Consider the following 22,318-nt stretch of genomic DNA (forward strand, 5'->3'; position numbering starts at 1 on the left):
GCATCGGGGGTGCGGTGGCTGTCGGTGGCGTTGAAGCAGATCTGCGACGGTAGACGGGTGCATCGGGGAATAAGTCCCGTTGCGGTGGAAGAGAAGGTCGTGTGAGCGGCCCCGGCAAAGAGGACGACGGCGCCGATGAAGCGAGAGGACGCGATGCAAGGCTATTGGTCCGTCGCCGTGGATGAGAAACGTCCATCTCTAGCAGTGGACAACGCGGTCTTGGTAGGCGCTCCGGCATGGTGGAGGACGGTGGCGATGGATGTGGTGGAGGACGGCGGCAATGGATGGGGTGGCGGACGGAGGCTGGTGTGGGGATGGGGTGTTCTAGCGCGGACGGTGTATGAATGGGAAAATGGAGGGAGAGGTACGGGGAACCATGTTTTTGGGACGCGCCTGTCTGAAATATGGGAAAGTTACGAACTTAGCCCCCGTTTAAAATTTGGACGTCTCGTCGGTTGGGGATAGGACGGTAATCTCGCATCTCGCCAATATTTGCCCAGAGCGATTTCGGGCGAGGAGAGGGTGGTTGGCGCCCATGGTTGGCGCCCACGGTGTATGAACGGGGCTGACAGGTAGGGCGGTTGTGTCACGTCTGAGTGAAGTTACAAACCTGCCCCTATTGAAAATATTTGCCTACATCGATTTCGGCCGAGTCGAGTATGTTTTGCCGCCCATCGTGTATGAATGGGGAATGGAGGGAGAAACAGAGGTCTTTCGGACGAGCTTGAATCAAATGAGTTTTGCCGCCCATGTTTGACGCCCACCGTGTCGGAATGGTCTCAGAGGCAGTCGTGTCACGTCTAATTGAAGTTACTAACCTACCCCTATTTAGAGAAGTGGAAATCGGGCCGATGGATTGTCCGTGTAATGGGTAGACAGTAATTTCCATCTCCCAAACACTTGTCTTCGGGCAGCCGACGTGGGAGTGGACATTTTGCTGCTTCTTTCGAATTTTGGGACAATAAGCATCCACGTTTACCATGGCAACTAAATTCGAATCCATTTTGTATTCCTATATGAATCTTTATAAATCATTCTATGTGTTTTTATATATGTTCAAAAGGACGACAAAGATGTATTCCACTGTCATATATGAATATGGTTTACAAATGCCGATACTCAAATTCAGAAACTAGAATCCAGTTTAAGGTGAATTCGAATATTTGAAACACTTCATTTCCAACTCAAATGTCACACGCAGCATAATGTGTACTCCCATTTAGATATGTACACAAGCGATGTATCAAGATTCAAATACCGAGTCAATCAACCAAGAATGTACAGAACTAACAGACATATAAACACTTATAGAGTATATGGATCAATAATATCAACTAACTACATAAGCCAGGCCGCTGTACTTTTTTTTGGCTACAACATCATCCTTTTTTTAGCCAGCATCTTGGCCCTTTCCAATGCGTGCCACTTATGGTCCATCTATACTACTACTATTGCTGAATGCACATTCAACCCGATTGGCATATTTGTAGGTCTGGCACAGCAATCCAAATGAAATGTCTCCGAGTCTTATCAATTGATATAGACTTGTGCTCAAATAAAATTACAAACCAAAAAACAAAAAAAACAATTATTACATGATCTCTAAAACAAATGGTTTGATTGATTACATGAACAGACAACACAAAGGTTATTCAACTATGGAAAGAACATTTCACCTATGATTTACCAAGTAGGAATTTAATTTTCTTTTTTCCTTCAGGACCTTAACAATCTGGTCAGTCTCAGCTTGCTTCGTTTTGAAATCCACGAAATATTTAATGGTTGTCTTGAGTACTGCTTGTGATTGTGCTGTTTGCTTCCTCAACATGTCAACTTCATCTCTAAGTGCAGAAGCAGAATCTCTTTCTACCACTAGTTTAGCCTCTAGAGCATTAGCAGTTGGCAATTCATAATGCACGATTGGGCCGGTGCCACTGCTGTGGGATGATGCAACGTCCATGGGGACCTCGCTCTTTGATCTTGGGCTAACCTGTTTTGCCATTAAAGTTCCGATTGGATTCAGAAAAGTTGAAGTTAGCAAAACATCTCAACTGGGAGTTATAACAGCAAACCAATTAAACAAACAAGGAATTAAAGAGTTTCAATTGGATGCTGAAAAGTAGTTATTAACATCATTGTAACCCGCTGTTGCAGCAGCAAAGCAGTTAAAGAAACAAGTAGATATTTAAGTTAAGGCAAACAGGTAATTCTTAACAGTAAGTATCAAACACATAGATAGGCGCAGTCTACAATATGATTAACAGGCTGTGCCATTATGTAATCAGTAGCAAACTAAATTAAGCCAAGCAACGTAATTGAACAATTTTGCAATAAGTGGCTAACTAAAATTCCGAGAAGCAGGTAACTGAACTTACGCTAGTTCTTTGTACAGGCACACTGCAACTTCTTTTTCGCTTACAAGGTTGTACGAAGGAGTCCATGGCATCAATTGCTTGGATACGCAGTCCCAATACTTCTTTCTTCCCATATTGCATGGGTAAGTCGAATGGTTAATCTGGTAAGATGGTGCGTCCTTGATATGTTATATGAGGACGTGTAGTCAGACTAGTTGTAGCCAAACACATCACACAGGTTTTTACTGTATATTTCATGTGATTACTTTTGGCATATCGAGATCTAAGCAATCTACAATAGGATGAAAAGACTGGCATCCTTCACATTATTGGCGAACTCAGTTCATAGAAACAAGCAATTCAACCATTCTGTGGGTAAATCAAAAGCGCCACTGGAATATTTTCACTATCCAATCATACACGCAAAAAGGGGCGACGCCACCATAGGGGCTGGTATGAGCGGCCGCCTCAGGTGGCTGGAAAGTGTGCACCTAGTTTGAGTCGTCCAGGTTGGCCCCCGCTAGTTTTGTTCGTCCCAACGCACGAGCAGGCAATGTAAAAAATGAAGAAAAATGTTTCAATTTGGATGGGCCAATAACATAAGTGCAAGGCAGGCCCTATAGCAGGCTCGCGGCCCAAACAAGCGCCTCCCATATCGATCGACAGCAGGAAAAATCCCAATTCATTCGCTCCAGCCTCCAGTCTGGTTCGCTCCTAACCTAGCCGCCGCTGGATAGACCGACACAGCACTTCCTCGCGCCCTTGTTGGAGGGCGGTCGCCGGGCTTCAAGCGAATGGAAGGACAAGAAGATGAAGATCCAACCCTGGGTGTAGCCTACGTGGGAGGCAGCGGCGGCAGCACGGGCATGGCATCGAGCTTGCGCAAACGGACAGTCGCAGCTTGCAAGAGTAGCATGCGCAACGAGCAGGTACATCACATCCCTGATTATATCTAATTCAACTCTTCAATTTCTGGCCAATAGCTAAACCTGACGGTGTTGTAAAACTGCTTGTATGTAGGGAATCTATGAGAAAATGAAACCAATTTCTACTTATTTTATAACTCCCCCAATCAATACTGAACTGACTGAATCTGATGTATCTAATCAAGTTTCCGGTGCAAACATACAAGCTCATGTTGTTCTTGAGCCTGAAGTGTCTAATGAAGGATTTGATGCAAACATTTTACATGCTCCTGGTGATGAACATATAGTGTCTAATGAGGGATCTAATGCAAGCATTTTGCAAGCTCATTGAAGGATTTAGTATCTAATGATGATCTACTATGTTGAGAGAGACAGAGATTTGCACGCATTGATGACAAGAAAATTATAGTGCATTTTCATAGCTTGAGGAAACATCGAGGCCATCTACCAGAAAGTCCCCGTATCATGACAACATAGAATAAATACTTTTCTAATCTGTTGTTTGAAACTATTGCCATACTTGTGCAGGATAGATATATTGATATGCAGTTTGCGCACTCGTTATACGTGCAATTACACTTCGATATTTTCAGCCAGAGAACGAATAATTCAAGCAGGTACAGACCATGTTTGTAGTCCTTGTACACCATGTTGCATTTTGTGTTTTTTGGTTCTTGCATCATTTAGTGTTTATAATCTGAACTACTTTGGATCATTAGTTGGTTTTCAAAGTGCATGTAGCTTCACATTTCTCAAGTTATGTTGATTTCCGGAGTGCAAGTGCCTTCGTATTTTTTAAGTTAAATGTTCGCCCCTGGTAACTTGAATTCGTGGATCAACCACTGCAGACAAATCATACATGAATGCCAGTACGAATTAAATGAAATGCAGGGACTTACGCTAGCTCGTTGTACAGGCTCACTGCAGCTCTGCTTGCGCTTGGGATGTTCCATGTACAAGTCCATGTTACCACTTGCTTGGATGTGCAGGCCTTGTGCTCCTTGCATCCCCCTCTGCATTTTTGACACGGCGAATGGTTGATCAAATAAGAGGAATCGACCTTGATGTTGTACCGGAGGACAGATACTTACAAGGTTATACGGGTGTGCAGGATGTGTACCAGATCCCGTAGCGCCGTCATGCTTCGCTAAAAAATGGATTTGCTTGTTTCAGATGATATCTCCAGAAGAAATAAGAGTTAAAGTCAGAGTTGCATAGGCGTGTAAGCTAAGAGAGCAGTGAAAGGATATCCAAACATCGTCGGAACAGTGCACAAGGGAGTGATGTGTGGATACCTAGTTCGGGTCGGCGTTTGGGCATGCTCACCTAGCTAGAGTGCGTGTCACATCAGAGCCATTGAGGGTGATGCGCTGGCGTTGGCTGGCCGCGCACGGATGCAGATCTTGAGTGGTAGCGGAGCGCTATGGTGCGGTGGACGAGACCGTTGGTGAAGCCCCAACGGCTTCGGGGGGCGGAGGTGCGACGATGTGCTCGGTGAAGTAGCCCCGGTGAGCTGGGAGACGGCGTCGGTGAAGCGCACCTGATGCGGTGGAACTCGGTGTCTGTGAGGCACGTCGGTTGCGGCGGCCGACGTTGTCGGTGGACCACCCGGTGCGGTGGACGAGGGCGTAGATGAGGTAGCTCCGATGCGGTGGTGAAGCGCGACCGTCGTCTTCATCGTCGTCGTCCGGCACAGAGGTGGGGAACGGTGGGGAAAGAGACGAGACGAGGGGTGATTCGAGGGTTGGCGACGAATTAGGGATTTGAGCAATCTGGGCGCGGAAGGGGATGGTGGAGAAGAGAGATTTTGCAGGGCTGGAATTGGGGCCGCCAGATATTTCAATCCGAAACGTGGAAGCGCGAACTTATATTGTCGTCGTCCTTTTTTTGGGGGAGGGGGGTGGGTGGCTGGGTGCTACGCGTCCGTCCGACACACGCGACCACCCCGACAGGACTATGCTTCGGTGCCTTAAGGCACCTGCCTTTGTGTCCATGACATGTGGGCCCAACAGGTGGCTGGCCCACATGTCAGTGACCCAAAGGCAGTTGCCTTTAAGGCACCGAAGCAGCGTCCACCCCGACATGACCCTGGTCTGCCTGGTGCGCCTACATTTGAGAATGCAAATGAATCTTCTTTCATTTGCAAACGAATCTGTATGTATTACCATGCCCGTGTTTTCCTTGCAATAATTAGTCATTCGAAACGAGATACTCCATCCGTTCACTTTTGTAAGTCGTTTCAGACAACTTAAAATGAACTGTTTTGCACATTGTCTAAAATGTCTTCAAGGTCTTATAAAAGTGAACAGAGGGAGTACTATAAATTAATTAATGAGGAGTTATTTGAAAAAAAATCGAAATGGTACCCACGCTAACGTGGATTAGAGTGTGTGTCACATAATTAGTTATTTAAATTAGAGTGTGTGTCACGTAGTTAGTTATTTGAATTAGAGTGTGTGTCACGTAGCGATCTCCAATTCTAACGTGGATTTCGCATTTCACTGTATCCATGCTACTTTTTAATACAAATTCATATGTATATGATGAACACCATGGTAGTGAGAAAACTTTTGGATGGATTCAAACATATGACCTACAAAATAGCACAACAAACTGAGTCAATGTCAACTTTTCGAAACTTAGTATGGCACGAATTCGAAATAATTACCCATATGCCTGGTCCTGGGTTCAAATCTTACAATGTACACCGAATTGAAACATCGATATTAAGTCTCGTACTATGTACATTCAAATGTTGTTTTTAGCCCCCCCCCCCCCCCCCGCACAAACGCTACATACTTCCTGTATCGGTCAATCTTCCTCTCCTAACCACCTTAGGAAGCTATCGGTTTCCAACACACGTTCATTCTTTCTCTCCATGTTTCGATCTCTAAGTCTCTCAACTACACAACCCCTTTTTCCACTCTGTTACCAAATGTATTTACCTCACACACCCGCCATTGCACCCCATGTCGAGCTCTCTCTCTCTCCCCCTCTCCCTCTTTCCCTCTCACCCTCTCGCGCTAAATACATGCATTGCCTATCTAGCCCCCCCAACCTCTCGTGCGCACGCACCCACGTTGTATATCTTGGTCACTCCCTCGAGACTGTCTCACTCTTTCTTCCGCACGGCGGGCCACACTCGCTCAATCTCGCTCTCTTTATCTGAGTCTCGTTTAACCTTGTTTTCTTTCACACACAAATGATATATCTCCCTGTTCGGGCCTCGATCGACACACTCTATACTCTCTCACGCAGATTGTCTATCTAGGTCAGTCCATCCAAGCCGCCGCCACTCTTTCAACCTCATGGTGGGCCACGCTCACTCAATCTCTCTCTCTCTCTCTCTCTATGTATGTCTTGATTGACCTCGCTCTTTCTCGGACAAAAACGATATATCACCATGTTTGAGCCCAATTCGACCTATTCACATTGTATACTCTCTCACGCACATCGTCTATCTAGGTCACTCTCTCCAACCCGTCTCACTCTTTCGATCGCACGGCGACCCTATGTGATCGGTTGACCTTGCTTCCTCCCACGCACAAAATATATCTACACGTCTGTGACTGGATCATCTCTGAAGCTCTATCTTACAGCCCTCACCCTTGCCAAAAAGCTCAATTGGACAATATCTCTCCAGAGCATATATATTTGTTCAATGAATGTCGGACCACACTCACTTTGTCTCTCTATCTATATGTCTCTCGATTGACCTCGCTTTCTCACACCGTATCTTCCACGCGTTGAAGCTACTACCTCTCCACCCCTCGCAAAGCCGGAGCTATTTACATTGCGAGGGGCACTCCAACCTTGGATTAATTTGTGTAGGCATTTATTCCGGTCGATTTAGATTACATTTTCGTAGCATTCGGCCCACAACTACTCAAACACCGTTGCAACCCATGCAACTCCCCTAGTTGATTTCCCTCTGGCTCGGTCATCGCTCTCTTGCATGTCCTTTCTCGCCTTCAACGTCGCACCATGGTATTATTGAAAAAACTATGTTGTTCTCTTTAATTATTATAAATAAGCTACAAAACTACACACCGATAGTCCACTTGGAATGGAACAAATTTTAACCCACAAATTAAAGTGCTACAAACTACACACCGAGGGGCCCACATGTCATGAAACAAATTTGGACCCATATACAAATTAAAAAATAAAGGACGAGGATCGAACATGCGACCGTGCCTTCAAGCCGCACGTCAATAGGCAACATACGTAGAATAGCAATGTTTGTTGTACCCCCTTTGTTCACATAATGTTTTTATATTATCACAGCCTAATTAATGGATAACATATAATATTATTTTTAGTACTATTCGCCTTCACTTACTGGTGGGTTCCATGTGTGCTCTCTCTCTCCTCCCCTTCTGCGTTTAGACGCACGGGCAAACAGGAAGAACTCGCGGGCGATGTTGCCGTTGACCATATCTGGACGCGTTCACAAGTCACGGCACCAGTTTCACGTACTAGCAGCACTGGTCAGTGTGTACGTGCAATGCACGTTAATTTGGAAGTATATTAAGTGCATGCGGATATTAACTATTAGGATATTATTTGCGTGTTGTCATGTGATTAGCACTATTTTTGGCATGAAATTAACTGCACGCTAAACGTGTTGAGCGCTCGACATTGAAGCAGTTTAGGTCGTTGGATGACAAGGAATGCATGTGGCTTGATGACATTTTATATTTAATTTGATATGGCTCTAGCAGAACATTCAATCGATCAAACCATACATTTCGTTCAGTCTAACTTCGAATTTAAATTATACGACGATCGATATAAAATAAACGGAAATGATAAACGTTCGGATTTTAAGCATGGCAATCTGAACGTTTTTCATGGCAAATTTAGATTACGTGGTGGCGGCGGCGTCTCACGGTGGGAAGCGGCTCCTCTGCCGTGCTCTGTGTGTCGTCGGGCCACTGACCGACGGCGACGGCGGCGTCTTGCGCCGTTGTTGGCGTACTCCTGGACGTTGGCCTAGCTTCAAGGAAGGCCAAAATGTTCTGGACTTCGGAGCGAGTCAACTGGCGGGAGGAGGCGACTGGCGTTGGTGCAAGGAAGCGGTCGACGGCGGCCATCAATGCCGCTGAGGGGGGCACTGGCACCCGCGCGGGGACAGGCGCTGTCAACGGCGCGGCGGAGACATTCGTGTGCACGGGCACCGGCACGGGCGCGCACGTCAGTGCACGCGCAGGCGCATGCGCTGGCAGGTGCACGGGCACCGGCACGGGCGTGCGCGTCAGTGCACGCGCAGGCGCATGCGCTGGCATGTGCACGGGTGCGTGAAAGTCGGCGGGGACCTCGTGGAACCAAGTGGGATCAAGCTCGGCGACAATGTTGGGCTCCCAGCCCATCAATGCCACGGGGATGGGCGTTGGCGCAGTCGAGGCGACGGGAGCCGGAACGGGAGCGGGGACACGCGTGGCGTCTTCCCGCAAGGCCAGTTCAAGCTCGTCCCAAAGCGCCTTATGTTCTTGAGACTCCGGCTGGGTGTGTTCCTCAGGAAACTGGAACACTAAGGGCAGACCATTGTGATGCGGCATGGCGTACGTTTAGGTCAGGCTAGTTGGAGGTATACGACAGGAGAATCGGAGATGAAGAGAGAGGATTGTAGCGATACCGGGTAGTGCGGGGTTGATTTTAAACTGTGGCACCGGTGACATAAAAAGTGGGAGCAGTTGGGACGACGGTGGGCGGCGGAGCCTGGTCAAAGGGCTCGCCTCCCGGTGAGCCTGCACAGCGGTCTGCTCGCACGCCTCCCATCGACTCACACGCTTGCTCGGACGGCACCTGCCGATGAGAAGCGGGGACTCGTGGCGGCACGTAAACGCCCACAGTTTCAATAGTGAAAGCGTTCGCCTTAACATGACAGGTCTTTGTTCCAAAATACCTTGGCTCTTCATTTGTGCAACTTGTCATAAGCAGCTTGTCTCAAATTGAAGAAAAAACTTACAAAGTAATATTTTTGCCATATCACGTGACCATGCTTAGTTTCAAGAATTTATGCTCACTTTTGGATTTTCTGAAATTTAAGATCCAGGATTCGAAACAATATCATAACCTGCATCATGCAATAAATTTTCATGCCGTACATCTGTCCTGTTGTATTTCTTAAGAAAGGATTTGGTCAAACATTTTGCTTAGTTAGACTTCAGACAAATTATATATGCAGAGTAAAAGGATAATCCCTCCGTACCAGTGCATTGCCTGATATATTAACTCAAGTACTAGGCACGAACAAACGGGCTCAATTCTGTGCTCATCCTAGTGTAGTAGTAGTAGTACTAGGAAATGCAGTTGACGGGTGACCTTGACGAGCGGCGACCGAGGGAATTGAACCGTGCTCGGCATGGTAGGTAACGCTGTCTAGTTACTAAAGCATCCCTCCGTTGTTCATCGGTAGTCATTATGGACCGGGGACATGAGGGGAATTTCCTAGGGCTGGAATTCTGGCCGCCAGATATTTCAACTTGAAACGCTGAGGCTCGACTAGTTGGGGTTGCCTAATGTGCGTACCACGCACGCCACCGAAGGACACGAGCCCGTTTTTTTTTAGGATCAACACGAGCCAAGGTCTGGCTGGTACGCCGTTGGGTCCTGCCATTCGAGAATACGAAAGGAACCTTTTAAATTGCTGAACGAATCTATGTGTATTACAATACCCGTATTTTCCTTGCAAATACTAATCTCAACGTGGTAATTGATTTATGACGAGTTGTTGAATTAGAGTGAGTTTGTGATATAGTGATCTCAACGTGGATTTCATATTTCATGGTATCCCTAGTAAGGTTTCCAATGCAAATTCAAATATAAAAGATGAACAATATGGAGGTGATAAAACTTTGTATGTATCAAGCATATGACCACACACACACACAGAGACACACACGCACGAACACAACAACAATCCAATAAGTATAGTGCATCTATTTTTCCAAACCATGCATGTATGACACGAATTCAAAAATACTCCTTCTATTCCTAAATATTAGTCTTTTAGAGAGTTCAACAAGTGACTACATACGGAGCAAAATGAGTGAATCTAGACTCTAAAATATGTCTATATACATCCGTATGTGCCAGTCCATTTGAAGCCTCTAAAAGACTAATATTTAGGAACGAAGGGAGTAAAATGTAAGACATCCATGGTCCTCAGTTCAATATTTAATATGAACATGAAACTGAAACATGAATATTAAGTCTAGTACTACAGTACATGCAAATGTTGTGTTTAGGCGGAGCTATGATTGTCGGGGGTCAACCCCTCGACCTTAGATAAAATTGTGTAGCTCTGTTTAGGGTTGTTTAGATTATATTTGTCCCCACCCTCCCAACCACCGATTGGATGTGCACCCCCACCCCTCCTCCCCGGGAGAATATCATGTGCCCCCATACCTTAGATGCTATGTGCCGATACGAGTTGCTTGGAGCTTGTAGATATGAGATATAGCAGCTCACATGATGTGTCTTAATATTTTTGCAGGAAACCTTGATGAGTTTGAGAATTGCACACAATTTGTACAAAAACTACTTAGATGCCCTTTGATCCCATATCCAACGACCTCGAAGCTCGTATCACCATAGCATCTAAGATGAAGGAGGACATCATATTCTCCTGTATGTAAGAATATCATGTGCTACCACACCTTAGATGCTTTGGTGATACAAGCTCTTCGGAGGTGTTGGATTTGTGACCCAACACCTCCTTGGTGGTTCGAATGGTTTTTTGCAGAAAAGCCCCAAAAGAGTTCGGCCACTGCTTACAAGCACAAAGACTGCTCAGATGCCATTGGATCTCAGATCAAATGACCTCCAAGCTCATATCACCGTAGCATCCAAGCTGCGATAGCAACTTATGTTTTCTCGCACGGGAGAGTATGAGGTGCTCCCGCACCGTAGATTCTATGGTGATACGAGTTCACTGAGATCTAACTGCCCACAGTAGGAGGTTTGAATGTTTTTACAATATACGACTGATAGAGTTTGGGAAATGCGCAGAAAGTACAAGTACTATGCATGTGCCATCTGATCACTGATCATACGACCTAGATGCTCATATCACCGTAGCGGGTAATTAAGCTAGGGGGAGCACCTAATATGAGCACCGGGGAGCCGTTGGATCGAAGATGCAGCGGCACACACGAGGCCTGAATGTTTTATTTGCAAAAAAACCTTTGGAGAGTTTGGAAATTGCGCATAATTACAAAGACTACTCCCAAGCCATTGGATCTCACTTCCAACGGTGTAAAAAGTCGTATCACCATAGTATCTAAGCTGCGGGGTGGATGTGATATTCTATGCCGCTGTCATTTTTGTTCGTAAACTTGCAAAATACGTGTAACTCGTGCCGTTACTTGTCTAACCGCGCAAAGTGTTTGTTCAAAAAAACCATCCTACACTGAAATATCGGAACAACACACGGGGGTCCCACTTGTCATTAATCAAATTTGGACCTCAAACTAACAAATCTGAAAGATGAGATTCGAACTGGCAACCTGGACTACAAAGCGTAAGTCGATAGCCTGAAAAAATGAACGGTTGTTGGCTTTGTCCCATAACTTGATTTTATACAGTACTTGCGTTGAGTAGAGTAGAGGGAGTGCCTCGTCAACACGTGCATGACCGTTGTCTCACTTACTGGTGGGTCCCAGGTCGGCGATCTCAATCTCTCTTCTCTCCATCGTCTAACCTTTGCACGGGCACACACGAAGAGCGGCGCTAGCTTGCCGTGGTGTTATTACAACTAAAAAAAAGCTTGGAAAATAGAAGAATCGCCTAGAACAAGAGATGTTGTGGCTGGTCGAGACGGAGCTAACCACATCAATCCTCCGTGCCACGTTTGCATGATGAAGCTGTGTGGCTAGTGGGGTGTTTTCGACCGACTGGCTGGGTCCCGAGGTCGAACCATAGGTACTACGTCTGATACTGTATATTTTTACACACCCATTTTTCCTCCGTGCCGAGACGTGGCACACCCTACCGCGCGGTTTCGGGGTCCTCCCGGGTGGTGCACGCATATATTCTTCCTGACATGGGACGCCCTACTGCGCATTTTCTGGGTCCTCCTCGGTCGTAGCGCCGAAGCAAGTAAATGAGTCGTCAAATCACGAAAGACCACCTATCCCGCCGAGTACATCAGTGAAGCACGGTGGCTAGCTAGTTGGGCTAGTTCGACCGATTAGCTAGGCCGCCGCCACATTTGTTTTTTCACCCCTTTTTTATCTACTTGCCGGCAGGTAAATTTAGATATCCACCGCGGCGTTGCTCTGGTGTTTGGGTGCAGTAGGATTTTTAATTTTTTGATTGACGGGAGTAGGCGCGGCAGGATTTTTAATTTTTTGATTGACTGGAGCAGGCGCGGCAGCAATTAGTCATGATGACTCCGCCTGTAAAAACCCACTGTTCCCTGATGTGAGAAGTCGTCGACTGGTGTTTTACTGTGGTGAAAACCAAAAGATTCCCCGCTCCCTGTGCCTTCCCGTAGATTGCATTGCCTTTCAGCCATTTCGCCCCTTTGCTTCCTCTCCCCATTGCTTCTACCTGGTGCCATGACGGCGCAGCAGATCACGGAGTCCGAGGTGAGGCGCCTGACACAGGAGCTCCATGTCAAGGATGCGGAGCTCAGGGCCAAGGACGTGGAGCTCCGTGAGCTCAAGGAGGAGAGGAGTGCCATGCTCCTCCGTTATGTGCGGGAGTTCATGTTGGGGAACGTAGTAATTTCAAAATTTCCTATGCACACGCAAGATCATGGTGATGTATAGCAACGAGAGGGGAGAGTGTTGTCCACGTACCCTCGTAGACCGAAAGCGGAAGCGTTAACACAACACGGTTGATGTAGTCGTACGTCTTCACGATCCGACCGATCAAGTACCGAACGTACGGCACCTCCGAGTTCAGCACACGTTCAGCTCGATGACGTCCCTCGAACTCCGATCCAGCCGAGTGTTGAGGGAGAGTTTCGTCAGCACGACGGCGTGGTGACGATGATGATGTTCTACCGACGCAGGGCTTCGCCTAAGCACCGCTACGATATTATTGAGGTGTAATATGGTGGAGGGAGGCACCGCACACGGCTAAGAGATCAATAGATCAATTGTTGTGTCCATGGGGTGCCCCATGCCCCCGTATATAAAGGAGCAAGGGGGAGGCCGGCCGGCCCTTGTTGGCGCGCCAGGAGGAGGAGTCCTCCTCCTAGTAGGAGTAGGACTCCCCTCTTTCCTACTCCTACTAGGAGGGGGAAAGGAAGGGGGAGAGGGAGAAGGAAAGGGGGGCGCCGCCCCACCTCTCCTAGTCCAATTCGGACCAGAGGGGGAGGGGGCGCGCGGCCCCTCCTGGCTGCCCCTCTCTCTCTCCACTAAGGCCCATAAGGCCCATTACTTCTCCCCGGGGGGTTCCGGTAACCCTCCGGCACTCCGGTTTTCTCCAAAATCACCCTGAACACTTCCGGTGTCCGAATATAGTCGTCCAATATATCAATCTTTATGTCTCGACCATTTCGAGACTCCTCGTCATGTCCGTGATCACATCCGGGACTCCGAACAACCTTCGGTACATCAAAACATATAAACTCATAATATAACTGTCATCGTAAAGTTAAGCGTGCGGACCCTACGGGTTCGAGAACTATGTAGACATGACCGAGACACGTCTCCGGTCAATAACCAATAGCGGAACCTGGATGCTCATATTGGCTCCCACATATTCTACGAAGATCTTTATCGGTCAGACCGCATAACAACATACGTTGTTCCCTTTGTCATCGGTATGTTACTTGCCCGAGATTCGATCGTCGGTATCTCAATACCTAGTTCAATCTCGTTACCGGCAAGTCTCTTTACTCGTTCCGTAATACATCATCTTGCAACAAACTCTTTAGTTGCAATGCTTGCAAGGCTTAAGTGATGTGCATTACCGAGAGGGCCCAGAGATACCTCTCTGACAATCGGAGTGACAAATCCTAATCTCGGAATACGCCAACCCAACAAGTACCTTCGGAGACACCTGTAGAGCACCTTTATAATCACCCAGTTACGTTGTGACGTTTGGTAGCACACAAAGTGTTCCTCCGGTAAACGGGAGTTGCATAATCTCATAGTCACAGGAACATGTATAAGTCATGAAGAAAGCAATAGCAACATACTAAACGATCGAGTGCTAAGCTAACGGAATGGGTCAAGTCAATCACATCATTCTCCTAATGATGTGATCCCGTTAATCAAATGACAACTCATGTCTATGGCTAGGAAACATAACCATCTTTGATCAACGAGCTAGTCAAGTAGAGGCATACTAGTGACACTCTGTTTGTCTATGTATTCACACATGTATCATGTTTCCGGTTAATACAATTCTAGCATGAATAATAAACATTTATCATGATATAAGGAAATAAATAATAACTTTATTATTGCCTCTAGGGCATATTTCCTTCAGTCTCCCACTTGCACTAGAGTCAATAATCAAGTTCACATCGCCATGTGATTTAACATCAATAGTTCACATCACCATGTGATTAACACCCATAGTTCACATCGTCATGTGACCAACACCCAAAGGGTTTACTAGAGTCAATAATCTAGTTCACATCGCTATGTGATTAACACCCAAAGAGTACTAAGGTGTGATTATGTTTTGCTTGTGAGATAATTTTAGTCAACGGGTCTGTCACATTCAGATCCGTAACTATTTTGCAAATTTCTATGTCTACAATGCTCTGCACGGAGCTACTCTAGCTAATTGCTCCCACTTTCAATATGTATCTAGACCGAGACTTAGAGTCATCTAGATTAGTGTCAAAACTTGCATCGACGTAACCCTTTACGACGAACCTTTTGTCACTTCCATAATCGAGAAACATATCCTTATTCCAGTAAGGATAATTTTGACCGCTGTCCAGTGATATACTCCTAGATCACTATTGTACTCCCTTGCCAAAATCAGTGTAGGGTATACAATAGATCTGGTGCACAGCATGCAATACTTTATAGAACCTATGGCCGAGGCATAGGGAATGACTTTCATTCTTTTTCTATCTTCTGCCGTGGTCGGGCTTTTAGTCTTACTCAATTTCACACCTTGTAACACAGGCAAGAAACTCTTTCTTTGACTGTTCCATATTGAACCGCTTCAAAATCTTGTTAAGGTATGTACTCATTGAAAAAACTTATCAAGCGTCTTGATCTATCTCTATAGATCTTGATGCTCAATATGTAAGCAGCTTCACCGAGGTCTTTCTTTGAAAAAACTCCTTTCAAACACTCCTTTATGCTTTGCAGAATAATTCTACATTATTTCCGATCAACAATATGTCATTCACATATATTTATTAGAAATGTTGTAGTGCTCCCACTCACTTTCTTGTAAATATAGGCTTCACCGCAAGTCTGTATAAAACTATATGCTTTGATCAACTTATCAAAGCGTATATTCCAACTCCGAGATGCTTGCACCAGTCCATAGATGGATTGCTGGAGTTTGCATATTTGTTAGCACCTTTAGGATTGACAAAACCTTCTGGTTGCATCATATACAACTCTTCTTTAATGAATCCATTAAGGAATGTAGTTTTGTTTATCCATTTGCCAGATTTCATAAAATGCGGCAGTTGCTAACATGATTCGGACAGACTTAAGCATCGTTGCGAGTGAGAAAATCTCATCGTATTCAACACTTTGAACTTTGTCAAAAACCTTTTTCCGACAAGTCTAGCTTTGTAGATAGTAACACTACTATCAGCGTCTGTCTTCCTCTTGAAGATCCATTTATTTTTTATGGCTCGCCGACCATTTGGGCAAGTCAAGCAGAGTCCATACTTTGTTCTCATACATGGATCCTATCTCAGATTTCATGGCCTCAAGCCATTTTGCGGAATCTGGGCTCACCATCGCTTCTTCATAGTTCATAGGTTCGTCATGGTCTAGTAACATAACCTCCAGAACAGGATTATCGTACCACTCTGGTGCGGATCTTAATCTGGTTGACCTACGAGGTTCAGTAATAACTTGATCTGAAGTTTCATGATCATTATCATTAACTTCCTCACTAATTGGTATAGTCGTCACAGGAACCGTTTTCTGTGATGAACTACTTTCCAATAAGGGAGCAGGTACAGTTACCTCATCAAGTTCTACTTTCCTCCCACTCACTTCTTTCGAGAGAAACTCCTTCTCTAGAAAGGATCCATTCTTAGCAACGAATATCTTGCCTTCGGATCTGTGATAGAAGGTGTACCCAACTGTCTCCTTTGGGTATCCTATGAAGACACATTTCTCCGATTTGGGTTTGAGCTTATCAGGATGAAACTTTTTCTTTATAAGCATCGCAACCCCAAACTTTAAGAAACGACAACTTTGGTTTCTTGCCAAACCACAATTCATACGGTGTCGTCTCAACGGATTTAGATGGTGCCCTTTTACGTGAATGCAGCTGTCTCTAATGCATAACCCCAAAACTATAGTGGTAAATCGGTAAGAAACATCATAGATTGCACTATATCCAATAAAGTATGGTTATGACGTTCGGACACACCATTATGCTGTGGTGTTCCAGGTGGCACGAATTTGTGAAACTATTCCACATTGTTTTAATTGAAGACCAAACTCGTAACTCAAATATTTGTCTCTGCGATCAGATCGTAGAAACCTTATTTTCTTGTCACAATGATTTTCCACTTCACTCTGAAATTCTTTGAACTTTTCAAATGCTTCAGACTTATGTTTCATCAAGTAGATATACCCATATCTGCTCAAATCATCTGTGAAGGTCAGAAAATAACGATACTTGCCGCGAGCCTTAACACTCATCGGACCGCATACATCAGTATGCATTATTTCCAATAAGTCAGTTGCTCGCTCCATTGTTCCGGAGAACGGAGTCTTAGTCATCTTGCCCATGAGGCATGGTTCGCAAGCATCAAGTGATTCATAATCAAGTGATTCCAAAAGTCCATCAGCATGGAGTTTCTTCATGCGCTTTACACCAATATGACCTAAATGGAAGTTCCACAAATAAGTTGCACTATCATTATTAACTTTGCATCTTTTGGTTTCAATATTATGAATATGTGTATCACAATGATCGAGATCCAACGAACCATTTTCAATGGGTGTGTAACCATATAAGGTTTTATTCATGTAAACAGAACAACAATTATTCTCTAACTTAAATGAATAACCGTATTGCAATAAACATGATCAAATCATATTCATGCTCAACGCAAACACCAAATAACACTTATTTAGGTTGAACACTAATCCCGAAAGTTATATGGATTGTGCGATGATGATCACATCAATCTTGGAACCACTTCCAATACACATCGTCACTTCATCCTTAACTAGTTTCTGTTCATTATGCAACTCCCGTTTCGAGTTACTACTCTTTAGCAACTGAACCAGTATCAAATACCGAGGGGTTTCTACGAACACTAGTAAAATACACATCAATAATATGTATATTAAATATACCTTTGTTCACTTTGCCATCCTTCTTATCCACCAAATACTTGGGGCAGTTCCGCTTCCAGTGACCAGTCCCTTTGCAGTAGAAGCACTTAGTCTCAGGCTTAGGTCCAGACTTGGGCTTCTTCACTTGAGCAGCAACTTGCTTGCCGTTCTTCTTGAAGTTCCCCTTCTATCCCTTTGCCCTTTTTTCTTGAAACTAGTGGTCTTGTTAACCATCAACACTTGATGCTCTTTCTTGATTTCTACCTTCGTCAATTTCAGCATCGCGAAGAGCTCGGGAATTACTTTCGTCATCCCTTGCATACTATAGTTCATCACGAAGTTCTACTAACTTGGTGATGGTGACTAGAGAATTCTGCCAATCACTATCTTATCTGGAAGATTAACTCCCACTTGATTCAAGCAATTGTAGTACCCAGACAATCTGAGCACATGCTTACTGCTTGAGCTATTCTCCTCCATCTTTTAGCTATAGAACTTGTTGGAGACTTCATATCTCTCAACTCAGGTATTTGCTTGAAATATTAACTTCAACTCCCGGAACATCTCATATGGTCCATGACGTTAAAAACGTCTTTGAAGTCCCGATTCTAAGCCGTTAAGCATGGTGCACTAAACTATCAAGTAGTCATCATATTGATTAAGCCAAACGTTCATAACGTCTGCATCTGCTCCTGCAATAGGTCTGTCACCTAGCAGTGCATCAAGGACATAATTCTTCTGTGCAGCAATGAGGATAATCCTCAGATCACGGATCCAATCCGCATCTTTGCTACTAACATCTTTCAACATAATTTTCTCTAGGAACATATCAAAAATAAACACAGGGAAGCAACAACGCGAGCTATTGATCTACAACATAATTTGCAAAAATACTATCAAGACTAAGTTCATGATAAATTTAAGTTCAATTAATCATATTACTTAAGAACTCCCACTTAGATAGACATCCCTCTAATCCTCTAAGTGATCACGTGATCCATATCAACTAAACCATGTCCGATCATCACGTGAGATGGAGTAGTTTCAACGGTGAACATCACTATGTTGATCATATCTACTATGTGATTCACGCTCGACCTTTCGGTCTCCGTGTTCTGCTAGGCTCGTCAAGTTTAACCTGAGTATTCCGCGTGTGCAACTGTTTTGCACCCGTTGTATTTGAACGTAGAGCCTATCACACCCGATCATCACGTGGTGTCTCAGCACGAAGAACTTTCGCAATGGTGCATACTCAGGGAGAACACCTATACTTTGATAATTTAGTGAGGGATCATCTTATAATGCTACCGTCAATCAAAGCAAGATAAGATGCATAAAAGATAAACATCACATGCAATCAATATAAGTGATATGATATGGCCATCATCATCTTGTGCTTGTGATCTCCATCTCCGAAGCACCGTCATGATCACCATCGTCACCGGCGCGACACCTTGATCTCCATCGTAGCATCGTTGTCGTCTCGCCAATCTTATGCTTCTACGACTATCGCTACCGCTTAGTGATAAAGTAAAGCATTACAGGGCGATTGCATTGCATACAATAAAGCGACAACCATATGGCTCCTGCCAGTTGCCGATAACTCGGTTACAAAACATGATCATCTCATACAATAAAATTTAGCATCATGTCTTGACCATATCACATCACAACATGCCCTGCAAAAACAAGTTAGACGTCCTCTACTTTGTTGTTGCAAGTTTTACGTGGCATCTATGGGCTTAGCAAGAACCGTTCTCACCTACACATCAAAACCACAACGACAGTTTGTCAAGTTGGTGCTGTTTTAACCTTCACAAGGACCGGGCATAGCCACACTCGGTTCAACTAAAGTTGGAGAAAATGACACCCGCCAGCCACCTATGTGCAAAGCACGTCGGTAGAACCAGTCTCGCGTAAGCGTACGCGTAATGTCGGTCCGGGCCGCTTTATCCAACATTACCGCCGAACCAAAGTATGACATGCTGGTAAGCAGTATGACTTATATCGCCCACAACTCACTTGTGTTCTACTCGTGCATATGACATCTACGCATAAAACCAGGCTCGGATGCCACTGTTGGGGAACGTAGTAATTTCAAAATTTCCTACGCACACGCAAGATCATGGTGATGCATAGCAACGAGAGGGGAGAGTGTTGTCCACGTACCCTCGTAGACCGAAAGCGGAAGCGTTAACACAACGCGGTTGATGTAGTCGTACATCTTCATGATCCGACCGATCAAGTACCGAACGTACGGCACCTCCGAGTTCAGCACATGTTCAGCTCGATGACGTCCCTCGAACTCCGATCCAGCCGAGTGTTGAGGGAGAGTTTCGTCAGCACGACGACGTGGTGACGATGATGATGTTCTACCGACGCAGGGCTTCGCCTAAGCACCGCTACGATATTATCGAGGTGTAATTGGTGGAGGGGGCACCGCACACGGCTAAGAGATCAATAGATCAATTGTTGTGTCCATGGGGTGCCCCCTGCCCCCGTATATAAAGGAGCAAGGGGGAGGCCGGCCGGCCCTTGTTGGCGCGCCAGGAGGAGGAGTCCTCCTCCTAGTAGGAGTAGGACCCCCCTCCTACTCCTACTAGGAGGGGGAAAGGAAGGGGGAGAGGGAGAAGGAAAGGGGGGCGCCGCCCCCCCCTCTCCTAGTCCAATTCGGACCAGAGGGGGAGGGGGCACGCGGCCCCTCCTGGCTGCCCCTCTCTCTCTCTCCACTAAGGCCCATAAGGCCCATTACTTCTCCTGGGGGGGTTCCGGTAACCCTCCGGCACTCCGGTTTTCTCCGAAATCACCCGGAACACTTCCGGTGTCCGAATATAGTCGTCCAATATATCAATCTTTATGTCTCGACCATTTCGAGACTCCTCGTCATGTCCGTGATCACATCCGAGACTCCGAACAACCTTCGGTACATCAAAACATATAAACTCATAATATAACTGTCATCGTAACGTTAAGCGTGCGGACCCTACGGGTTCGAGAACTATATAGACATGACCGAGACACGTCTCCGGTCAATAACCAATAGCGGAACCTGGGTGCTCATATTGGCTCCCACATATTCTACGAAGATCTTTATCGGTCAGACCGCATAACAACATACGTTGTTCCCTTTGTCATCGGTATGTTACTTGCCCGAGATTCGATCGTCGGTATCTCAATACCTAGTTCAATCTCGTTACCGGAAAGTCTCTTTACTCGTTCCGTAATACATCATCTTGCAACAAACTCTTTAGTTGCAATGCTTGCAAGGCTTAAGTGATGTGCATTACCGAGAGGGCCCAGAGATACCTCTCCGACAATCGGAGTGACAAATCCTAATCTCGAAATACGCCAACCCAACAAGTACCTTCGGAGACACCTGTAGAGCACCTTTATAATCACCCAGTTACGTTGTGACGTTTGGTAGCACACAAAGTGTTCCTCCGGTAAATGGGAGTTGCATAATCTCATAGTCATAGAAACATGTATAAGTCATGAAGAAAGCAATAGCAACATACTAAACGATCGAGTGCTAAGCTAACGGAATGGGTCAAGTCAATCACATCATTCTCCTAATGATGTGATCCCGTTAATCAAATGAAAACTCATGTCTATGGCTAGGAAACATAACCATCTTTGATCAACGAGCTAGTCAAGTAGAGGCATACTAGTGACACTCTGTTTGTCTATGTATTCACACATGTATCATGTTTCCGGTTAATACAATTCTAGCATGAATAATAAACATTTATCATGATATAAGGAAATAAATAATAACTTTATTATTGCCTCTAGGGCATATTTCCTTCAGTTCATGGAGCTTCAAAAGCGGCAGGCATCCACCACAAAGATGCTCGAGGCGTCGGTGGCGTTGCTGCAGAAAATGGGAGATACGATAGGCCGTCAGGGGAGCCGGCTGGAGCGCGAGCGGGCCGATCGTGACGAGGTCCAGGATCGCCTCAGCCACTTGGTGAACCAAGTTGACACGCACGTGTTGCGGCTGCGCGATGCCTACCGTCGTGCCAGCGCGACGATGCCGGCCGTCGGGCTAAACCCGTTAGACCACCCGGTCGACTTCAACGAGCTGCGGCTTCCTGACCTGGTCTCCTTCTTCACCTATATCTCCGAGGAGCTGAGCCGTCTCTGTGCGACGGTGGGGGCTGAGCTAGACAAGGAGGGGTTGCGGGCTGCCGTCGCCGTTGCCGGGCGAATCCTTTCAGGGCTCCGTCACCAGAATCCATTCGTGCCATTGGACGCCGTCTTTGACGAGCTGGCTCCCGTCGATCGGGAGCGGGCTCTGCGGGCGGTTGCACCCTGCATCACCAACGTCGTGCGCCTCGAGAAGCAGAGGGACTTCGGTGGTGTTTAGGCGCCCTCTGCATGGGCTTGTCCATGTCTCGGCGCAACATGACCGTTGGATCAAACTCAAACGGTGCCGATCAGTCACTGTAGCACAAAGCGTGTGGGTGTGTTTGGTTGCATTCTCATCTCAGTCTAGTTGTTTCCTCTTCATGTATTTTTGTCAACCTACTAGTGTGGACTCATGCACCCTTCATGCACTCTGCCAAACACCCAAAAG

At 45.8% G+C, this 22,318-nt stretch overlaps 1 pseudogene; it reads right to left on the reverse strand.

Annotated features, from left to right (window-relative positions):
• Positions 1 to 22,318, reverse strand: part of LOC109747589 (serine carboxypeptidase 1-like) — a 67,707-nt pseudogene that overhangs the window by 16,863 nt on the left and 28,526 nt on the right.

Source organism: Aegilops tauschii, chromosome 5 (genome assembly GCF_002575655.3).
Source record: "Aegilops tauschii subsp. strangulata cultivar AL8/78 chromosome 5, Aet v6.0, whole genome shotgun sequence".
NCBI lineage: Eukaryota > Viridiplantae > Streptophyta > Magnoliopsida > Poales > Poaceae > Aegilops > Aegilops tauschii.